Raw genomic sequence first — 10,102 nt, 5'->3', positions numbered from 1 at the left:
GCATATAATTTGGCATTTTACTGGTATGGTAGGCTCACAAAAATTTTGTTCTCCCTGACAAGGCTCAGATAATTCTATCAAAATAAATCTCTGAAGGAAAAAAGCTTTCTTTTAAAGTCTATGAGAAGCCTTTTCAAGAACAAAAATAACACTTAAAACCGATATTCTATGTATCTTCTTTTTCTTCTCTTTTTCAGAAGAAATTCTGCCTTTTCTGATAATAGAAAATAAAAATGTCAGGGGGAATAATGTCAAAATTTGGCAACCGCAGAGTGTGGAAATTTCCTCCAACACTGTACTTTGAATTTTAAAGAGTTTTGGGCACAGGTTGTACAGGAGTCAGATTTTCACAGCTACACCTATCCCTTGCCAGTGCCCATGTCCGTGAGTTTTGCATTCGATCATCAGGCATTGACTGAGAATATGACTGTGTTAGGACTGTCCAGTAGGATGTATATAAATATGTATAAAAGGAGAGATATTGTAGGAACTGGCTCACAGGATTACAGAAGCCAAGAAGTCCCCAAATCTGCCATCCATAAGCTGGAGAACCAGGAAAACTGGTGGTAATTCAGTCCAAGTCTGAAAACTTGAGAATCAGGAGTGCTGATGTCCAAGGGCAGGAGAAGATGAATGTCTAGCTCAGATAGCAGATTTGCCCTTTCTCCAATTTTTTTTGTCTTTTTTGCCTTTTCTAGGACCGAAACCTCGGCATATGGAGGTTCCCAGGCTAGGGGTCCAATCGGACCTATAGCTGTTGGCCTACACCACAGCCACAGCAAAACGCCAGATCTGAGCCACATCTGTGACCTATACCAAAGCTCACAGCAATGCTGGATCCTTAACCCGCTAAGCAAGGCCTGGAATCGAACCTGCAACCTCATGGTTCCTAGTCGGATTCTTTAACCACTGAACCATGACAGGAACTCCCCAATTTGTGTGTGTGTGTGTGTTTTTAGGGTTGCACCCACGGCATATGGAAGTTCCTGGGTTAGGGGTCGAATCAGAGCTGTAGCCACTGGTCTATGCCACAGCCACAGCAACGCCAGATCAGAGCTGCGTCTATGACCTACACCACCGTTCACGGCAATGCTGGATCCTTAACCCACTGAGGGAGGCCATGGATTGAACCTGCATCCTCATGGTTACTAGTCAGTTTCATTTCTGCTGAGCCACTATGGGAACTCCCACCCTTCTTCCAATTTTTGTTCTATTCAGGCCCTCAGTGGACTGGATCATTCCCACCTACATAGATGGGGTCAATTTCTTTATTCAATCTACTCATTCAAATGATAATCTTATCCTCCTCAAGAAATACTCTCACAGACACACCCAGAAATAATATTTAACCAGCTATCTGAGCATCCTTTTAGCCTAGTCAAGTTGATACATAAAATTAATCATCACAATAATCATTTCAAGAACCAAGTATTTTAACATCTTCCCCAATGATCTCTCTTATATTTGCTCTCTTGGGCTTTGTGGACACTTCTCTACCAAAAATATGCTTGATGAGAGATGGCCAGTTTCTTGTAGGTGGTTCTTATAGGAAGGTTAAGCTGAATTTTGTATGCATTCAATAAAATCACATTTACCATATGTTCAACATTGTGCTACGTAGTATGAAGGCTATAGTCGGCAGGAAGAAGAGAGTAAAAACTCATTTATTAAGAATCTATTGTGTGCCAAATAATTTATAATGCATATATGATTTTATAATATATAGTTTAAATTTTTTCTTCATGGTTAGAGAAGAAATGAAGCTTTAAAAGGTTAAGTACCTCACTCAATCTAGGGAATGGAGGAGCTAGAATTGAAATTGAGAATTGTCTGATACTAAAACACTTGCCTTTTCCATTGTACTACAATGGCACAGAAATAAAGTTGAGATTCCTTTCCAAATGTGCAGTGATCCAAGATGAAATGACAAATTTTTCAAATGACAAATTCTGAAAGAATTTAGAAAGAGGAAGAGCTAAAAGTAATTGGGGCATCAAAGAAGTTTACGTGGAGGATGCAGGGTAGGAGCTGAACCTTGTAATCTGGGTAGAGTTTTTTGAGAAGAAAGGAAAGTTATAGAGGGAATTACAGTCTGAGAACCAGAGTGAGCTAAGAAATAGAGGGGAATGACAATGTCTTGTGAGGGGTAAAAAGGCAATTGCTGTCACCACTGTTGAGAGCATGTGCTGAAAGCAGGAGACAGGGCTATGCAGGTATTTGATCAGACTGTAGAGGATTTTCAAAGCTAGGTAGAGTTATAAGTAGAGAGGTATGGGAAAGAGTGGAGCACCCATGTGCCTTCTAAAAGGTGATATTTTATCATCAACTGAAATATGATAGAACTCACAGTGCATGTGAATCCTCTACCTACCTCGGAATATGTAAACCATAATTTTATTCTGCAATATAGTAAAAATTAAAGTTGCTCTTCAGATAGAAGGTAGAATACATACAATTATGACCATTTGGACATAGTGCACACAGGGACCTTCAACTCACCATCATCAGTGTCCCAGAAAGACAACAACCACGACTACTTGGCAGAACACTGGGTATCAGCACCATGGACAGCATATACCATGGCGGCATGCTACATCTCCAGGCAGAGGAACTTAGACTTAGTGTGCAGTTCCCTTGTGCAGCGGGTTAAGCATCTTGGATTGTCACTGCAGTGGCTTGGGTGGCTGTTGTGGTGCAGGTTCAATCCATGGCTCCAGGAACTTCCATGTGCTGTGGGCGCAACCAACGAACAAACAAACAAAAACAAATTAGACTTGGTGAAGTAGATCTAGCTGTTATATCAAGCCAGTGGAAGAAAATCCTTAAGGAATTTCAAAGACAAATATTTCTATGAAGATTTCCTTTCTTTGGACTCTCACTAGAGAGAGAGGAGAGCCCATGTGTTCTCTGTTTAGAGACCTGATGTACAGTTGTGTACAGATATACAGAAAACTCAAAGCTTTCAGAAAATTAAAACTCATTCTTTTTACAAAGAGTAAGGGCCCTGGAAGAAGAAAATGGGTAGTGGCACCTTTGCCCTTCTGAACCCAGCTTTCCCTGATTACCAAGACATGGAACTTGGTTATCCATAATATTAAAAGCACCCTAAGACCAGCCAGTCCTCCCTAGTCTGAGGCCCAATATAGAAATGGACAAGAAAACTGCAGAAGCTGGATGGTCAAATTCGAAGGGTATATTCTGAGGATTTTTTCCTCTCTTTTCTTAATTCTCATCTGCAGACTTCTCAGTCAGGCTTAGCTTGAGAATGGACATCTTAAGGCTGAAGCCAGGATAGTATTCTTCGCTTATGAGAGAAAGAAAAACAAAAGAAAAGCATAAAGGGAATTAGAATCTATAAAAGCATCTGAAGCACATCTACTTTTTTTTTCTTTTGTCTTTTGGGCGCCACATCTGTGGCATATGGAGGTTCCCAGGCTAGGGGTCTAATCAGAGCTGTCACTGCTGGCCTACACCATAGCCACAGCAATGCCAGATCTGAGCTGCATGTGTGACCTACCCCACAGCTCATGGCAATGCCGGATCCTTAACCCACTGAGCGGGGCCAGGGATTGAACCCACAACCTCATGGTTCCTAGTTGGATTCGTTTCTACTACACCATGATGGGAACTCCATGTATACTTTTTTTTAAAGGTACAGTTCTATCACTGAGGGCATTATCAGGTTTATTCTTCCTGGAGATATTGACATAACTCTGATGATACTGCTTCCTGATAACAAATCTTGAATGCACAAAGCAGTCTTATTGTTCTACATCTTTAGCATGGCGTTCATGGAGTCTTTTTCGTCTTTCATTCCAGACTGACCTCGTACTATCACCCATTGGAAGGGTCTACTTGTCTTGTCTAGTGCTTTGCCCAGCTCAGACCTTAAGGACCTTGACACCATGCCTGCCATGCCCTAAACACTCCTTACCTTTGTCTCTTCCTGAAGACTTTGCCTATTATTTAAGCCCTTATTATTCAGAGACTTTTCCTAACCTCCCAACTAAGTAAGGAGCCTTAAGGCCCCATGTTTCTACAACACATAGTTTTGCATATTGGTACTTTATGCATTAGATTCTCTCTCTTTCATTAGATTGTAAACTCCTTAAGAGAAGTAATTGTGACTTATGTTGTATGTACCACAAGCAATCCATAAGCTTTATGGAGTTTAATTATTTAGGAAAATTCTATCAGGCTACACTTGTGTACCAATCCTTCAATTAGACCTTCGAAATAGACTATGAAGGCTGAGAACCTCTTAGAAGTGAAGGAAAAACAAGACAGAACTTAAGTGGATTGCCACCAGTCACCACCTCCCCTTGCCTCTCTTGAATTCCTTTGTAGCAAAGAGAATGCAGTTGTTGGCTTCCTCACTTAATCATTACTGTGGTTTTTGAGGCTCTTAAAAATTAATTTTAATGCTCTTCTAAAATGCCACTTGACAACAGTGTACAGGTATTTTACATAACTGCTGTATACCGGAGGTGTCTTCAATAGAATGTAGTGATCAAAATCCAGATCATAATTATATCCCGTCAGTGTTTCCATTATAAGCTCCTCTCTGGAAGAGTTTGTTACTCATTTGTTTAATTTGTATCAGGCTTCAGCCTGACATGCAAATTCTCAGTCGAACTATAATGTAGAGAATCTTTTCCAGCCTCAAAATATACATTTTAATCAGTATAGCAATTCTCTATGTGGAATTCTGAGTTTCTCAGCTGGGGAAGCAAACTCATTTATCCACGCTAGACATTCATATCAATGTCAGATATTCCTGTCTAATCTGGGGCAACTCTGATGGTCAAGGCTTGCTCAGGGTCCACTGTGAGGCACCCTGTGGATTGGGTGTCAGTCCTGAACACCCAAGGGCTCTTGAGAACATGAGTCACTTGTGAGTGTTTATCACCTTGAATATTCATGTTAAATGCTAAAGACAAGGGGAACTCAAGATATTTCCCATCCAGGATGCCTGGCTTTCTGTTATCTGTTGACCTGAGCTAGCAGTGGATCTTTAAGAAACTTGGAGGCTCTCTGATCTCCTCCCCAGGAGTCAGTCTTATTTTTTTTTTTTTTCCCTCTGGGTTTGCCTCAGCTTTTGGAGACTCGAGTTTATTGCCCTTCACTCCTGCTAATGCTGAGAACTTTGTACCTGTGAGGGTCAGAGGTTAAGGAGGAACGTGCTTGTTCCTCACAGATCCATTCTGGGTGGAGGACATTCCTGGTCTTCTCTTTTTCCTCAAGCCTTATTCCTCATGATATTCTGCTTGTTTTTAGACATCTCTAGGGAATTTTTACCTTCCTGGTCTTTACACTGAATTTTCCCAGGATACCTCTGTGATATTAAAGCATAGAAAAAGGCAGGAACTAGGGCAAGTTAAAATTAAAGTTGGTTCTTGTGAGAGTTCTCTGACAGCCTAGCCAGTTAAGACACCTGCATTTTTACTGCTGTGGCTCTGGTCACTGCTGTGGCACAGGTTCAGACCTGGCCTGGGAATTTCCACATACTGTGAGTATGGCGAAAAAAGAAAAAAGAAAAAAAAAAACCAACCTTAAAATCAACATTGCAACTCTCATTATAAATAAATGAATAGATAGATAGGTTATTGTGATTCTCACAAGGTTGCTATGGGAATTCCTCCTAGAAAACTTTCTATTTAGAAATTTCCTGCTTTGGGGAGTTCCCGTCGTGGCGCAGTAGTTAACGAATCTGACTAGGAACCATGAGGTTGCGGGTTCGATCCCTGCCCTTGCTCAGTGGGTTAAGGATCCGGCGTTGCTGTAAGCTGTGCTGTAGGTTGCAGACGCGGCTCGGATCCCGCGTTGCTGTGGCTCTGGCGTAGGCCGGTGGCTATAGCTCCGATTGGACCCCTAGCCTGGGAACCTCCATATGCTGAGGGAGCGGCCCAAGAAGACAAAAAAAAAAAGACAAAAAAAAAAAAAAAGAAAGAAATTTCCTGCTTTGGAAATTCCGCTAAAAGACTCTATGTAGCTCAGGTCAATTTCTTAATTTGCTGTTTCCTTTAGATGCTAGGGGAGGGGGTTCATTATTTAATGCACTCAACAAACATCGAACAAACAAGACAAATACGAGCCTTATTCCTATGCTTCTCACAAGGTAGCTGAAGTAATAAACAGTTAAATAAGCATTGACAATATGAAGAAGGAAATGCAGGTCCAGAGGGCAATGTACAGGAGCTCTGGCTAGGGAAGGTTTAAAGGTGGTTTCCTAAAAGAATCGCTTTAGCTAAGGCCTGAGGATGAGTAAAGATTACCTGGCAAGAGAAAGAGAAAGTGCCATCCAGGCTGAGGTCCCGAGGCAGAGAGAGCCAGGTCTGCAGTGGTGCACCTCGTTGGTTGGATACTCAGAGCAGATTCTTACGTACTCCCTTCTCTGTTCAGCACAATTATTCAGTTATAATCATGAGAGGAAACAAAGGAATAATGAAAATCATCACAAGAAAAAAAATTTTGTGATTGTGGGGACATGTCAACTAGACTTATTGTGACCAATTGGCAATATATACAAATATTGAGTCATTACATTGTACACCTGAAACTCGTATGATGTTATACACACACACACACACACACACACACACACACACACACACAGGAATAATGGCCAGGTAAAAATGTAGATAGTGAAATCTCCTTTTACTGAACATCATGTATATGATTGTGCCTAGAAAACCTTAAATAAAGCAAAATGATAGTATTATCCAAAAAAGAAAAAAAGTAATAAAATGACACTTTAAATTTCATAAGTATTTTTTTGAAAAGGGGAAAAATTCATACCTATTTATTGGTCTGTAGCTGAATAAATACTAACATTATAGTTTCTGGTTTGGAAATTTAATTTCTGCATATTTGTCAATGACTAGATCAAAACTGCTTTTCTTTGCATATCCCCATTCAATGGTCAGTATAGCCAGATTTATCAACCTATCTTCACTCACAGTTGATCAAAAATATTTTTATTAATTTTAATTTTGAAAATTTTCTTTCACATGAGGCAACGAATATGAAAATAATTAGAAAAATTTGGTAGAGACTCATCAAAATCCCATTTCACAGCAAATTCCAGAAACTGCAATATTCTCCTTGTCTTCGTTTCCTCAGGACTGACTCCAGGGACGTTCAGATATTTCCACTTGGAGTTCGTATTCATGTCTAAAATTTTATTTCTTTATAATCACTTTTTTGTATACTGTTATTGCTATTTTTAATCCACTTGTCAAGAGATGCTGGTGCTTTGTGTGTTTAGATGATCCTTCCTTCCAGCAGAATACATAACCATGGGAATATGCAGTGTCATAGGGGCTGGAGATGTGAGAGCAAGAACCATTCCAAACTGTTACAAACTAACTCTTGAGATAAATGCATGTAGCTGAACTCATATGCATGGGACACAAGTGTATAACTGAATATTCCAAAGCAACTTTCACAAAAAATACAATGTTTATTAAAAGAAAAATAAGAAAAAATAAAAGAAAAATTAAAAGAAAAATAATAAACATGGGCTAATTTGAAGGTAACATATGTTTTCTTGGAAACTCAATGGTCACCACAGTGATTGTTCAGAAATCAGACCTACCAAAGAGGTTTTTGTATTCTAGCAACATCTTTCAGCCAAACATGACCAGGGACACACCAGTTGTTGAACAATTTGGGTTTCCTGTTGCAGTGAGGGAGTGCACCCACCATGGGGAACTATGGGGTATCTCAGCAAGAGGGTGTTGGAAAGAATCAATTTGGTTTGGATTTAAGCTGTGGTTGGGGAATTTGGGTGAGCAGGGGCTTCCTAAGAGCTGGACTGGGTGCTGTTAGAAGGTGGAGCATTTCTGTAATGGGGCGTCTCAATCAATCTTATCTATGGGGAGGGTAGGGACTAAATAGAAGCAAAAGCTGTGTCAAAGCAGTCAATCATATTAGCCAGGAGACTGATATTGATGGTATTTTGTGTTGCACAGTAACTGTGTCTGAAGTGGATGGTCTGCGCTATGTGTATGTCCAACAGGAGAACAATATGACTTAATTGTGCCAGATCCATTTGTCAGACATTGAGCCCACTGTGTCAGCTCTGTTCCTGGAAATCAGGGGCTGCTCTTATTTCCCCCTGCTGTAATCTGTCATCATCTAGAACCGAAAAGATTCCCCCCAAATATGCCACTGCGGCATATTGATTATTTTGAGCTGAGGGTACTTGAGAAGCAGCAAACGCAGGCAGGGCTCTCTGATCTCTTCCTTTCTGCCTAACAGCAGGTCGTAACATTTCTCATGAGAAAGATGCCTTCCCTGTACCAGGAAGAAAATATTTTTATCACAGGAGACCCGGAGCCAATGCCAAAATATATCCGTATAAACAAACCTGCCAAAATAATCCTGATCTTCCATTAGTTTCCCCCATGTATTTCCTAGTCACTGTCCCACAATTTACTGACCCCACCCCAAACATCTTTGTCCTGTCACCTCTGCGCAAATTTATCACTTCTTTATTTAGAAAGCATATAAGGAGTTCCCATTGTGGCACAGCAGAAATGAACCTGACTAGGAACCATGAGTTGCAGGTTCGATCCCTGGCCTCGCTCAGTGGGTTAAGGATCTGGCATTGCCATGAGCTGTGGTGTAGGTCACAGACGCTGCTTGGATCTGGCTTGGCTGTGGCTGTGGCGTAGGCCAGTAGCTACAGCTCTGATTAGACCCCTAGCCTGGGAACCTCCACATGCCGCGGGTGCAGCCCTAAAAAGACATAAAGAAAAAAAAAGGCATATCAGATTTCAGTTATAACTGCCTCTTTAGGTCTTCATTTTCCTTATAAAGATTCCTGTGTGCACATAAAAATATTAAATAAAATGTGCATGCTTTCCTCCTGTTAATCTGTCTTATGTCAGTTTAATTCTTGGGGCCTAACCACACAACCTAGTATACACAACCTGTATAAGCCTCACCCAGGAATTTATAAGATGTGCAGATTCTCAGGCTCCTTCTCAGACCTACTAAAGCAGAAATTCTGCAAGTGGAGTGTATCGATCTATGTTTTAAAAAGCCTCCAGGTCAGTCTGATGCCAGGTTAAGTTTGAGAGAATTCTGATCCTACCTTCAACTTCAGTTTGGCCGATCATTTTGTCATGTGGATTTACACTTAAACGGCAGCCTAGAATACTTACATGTGTTCTGGAGTATAACCTTGAACTCACTCTTCTCATTACTGCTCTTTATAGATATTGCCAAATTGTCTTCCAAAACCGTTGTGTTAATTTGGCTAGTGTCTTGAATAACAATTGCCCCGTGTCCTTCGTCAATACTGATACAAAGTTCAACATCAGGAAATAATTACAGAGAATTGTCTAAAGCACTTCATTCAAGGCATGATTCTCTGAATTTACCTTGAATCTAAGTCAGGATGATGGCTTCCAGAAGATCTACTGAATGAAACTCAGAGGCTACCAGGCAGGTGGGGATGGACAGGAGATGGAAGAGACAGGGCTCTGCTTTCCCTTTTAGTCAAACTGTTTCAACTGAATTGGTTTTAAGTGTTGGGACTCCACATGAGATTTCACTTTTTAACAAGGAAATCTGTTTAAAAAGTTTGAAAATAGGGGCTTGGTTGTCACAGACCAGAGGACCTGGACTGCATTGTTTTGGCCCTGCATATGTTTACTTGAAAAAAATCTAATTCATTAAAAATTCCTGTTGTGGCTCAGTAGGTTACAAACCCAACTAGTATCCATGAGGTTGCGGGTTCAATCCCCAGCCTTGCTCAGTGGATTAAGGATATGGCGTTGCCTTGAGCTGTGGTGTAGGTCGCAGACGCAGCTCGGATTGGACCCCTAGCTTGAGAACCTCCATATGCTGCAAGTGTGGCCCTAAAATGCAAAAAAAAAAAAAAAATCTAATTCATCAATATTGAGAGGCATTATTTTTTTTAAAAAACAGCTAGTAGAAAAACGTTGTATTTACGATACGATACTAATCTATTTTGAGAACACACCATAACACAATGCAATAGCCCCTTTATGAAGACCCATGGGCAAAATGCTTGTGTCTCAGAACCATGAATTCTGTGCTACTGTTGAGCAAATATTTATTTTTATTTTAG

Source organism: Sus scrofa, chromosome 3 (assembly GCF_054392235.1).
Source record: "Sus scrofa isolate SSC_HxYL_T2T_F1_AM1 chromosome 3, Sscrofa_HxYL_maternal_Yorkshire_Landrace_v2.0, whole genome shotgun sequence".
NCBI lineage: Eukaryota > Metazoa > Chordata > Mammalia > Artiodactyla > Suidae > Sus > Sus scrofa.
Note: the sequence above shows the minus strand (reverse complement) of the source record.